Genomic DNA, 1,064 nt, shown 5'->3' on the forward strand with positions numbered 1-1,064 from the left:
TGTCGGTCCATTAAAGCCTACATTGAAATGTACATAATGTGGCCATTTCTCGGTAACTTTTGATCTGTTCTGGATTTAGCTCTTCCCATATCACAAATATAACTTCACACAATGTTTCGATTTCTTAACGAGAAAAAAAAACTCTAGATGGAGACGAACAGCTGATATTCGAAATGCAAACACAGAAGGAAATTTTCAAAATCTCTATCAATCCACTTGTTTATTTCAATTTTGTTGATACATCTGAAAAAAGTTTCCTCAACAGAAAGATTCAGAGGTAAATAGAATGTAGCCATTGACTTCCCACTGAAAGGTTTATACGTGACTAATTATGCGGCAGATAACACAGCCATTATAATCTAGATGTACTGTTGAATCATAGAATAACCTCTTACAGTGGACATTACACTGCATACTGTAGACATATGTTCACTAGTAAGACACATGAATATAACAATATCATCAGACTATCTTGTTAGTACAGGTGTATGTCCTCTTCTACGAACAGGAGGGAACAAAATTGGACATTCATTCGTAATAATTTGTGATTTGAATTTGTATCATTCAGTTGAATATATTGTTAGTAATTCACCAAATCGTTGGTTAGTATTTTGACATTAGGTTCGCCACTTTTCAGAAAACCTTGTTTCATATCTTATTGGATTTTCTGTAGAACCATAAATGCGGTGATTTTAGAAACGCCAAACCTCATTTCTAGTTCTTTCGAAACATTGTTTCAATAATTCTCTAAACTAGTGGACAGTAAATAGCTAATATGTATCCATCAGATTCATCTGCTCTGGTTTCGATGTAATCAATGGAATTCATTGATGTACACCAATGACAAAAAGAACAGTTTGATGAAATACATCAGTTATGAGCCGGTGTAACCCGGAACAGTCTTATTGAATTACGATGAAAAACCGGTGAAAAAGAAACACACATTTCGTGTCACGTGCACAGTAAAAGCCAAAGACCATAATTGTGTCACGGGTCACGGCATGGGTCCGTGACCAAAGAGTACGTTGGTGTCTCTTGTCTAAGGTTGGTGTACTCTTTGTTCG

Source organism: Leptinotarsa decemlineata, unplaced genomic scaffold (assembly GCF_025532065.1).
Source record: "Leptinotarsa decemlineata unplaced genomic scaffold, Ldec_3_MD MMD2_tig00003335_RagTag_RagTag, whole genome shotgun sequence".
Classification (NCBI taxonomy): Eukaryota; Metazoa; Arthropoda; class Insecta; order Coleoptera; family Chrysomelidae; genus Leptinotarsa; species Leptinotarsa decemlineata.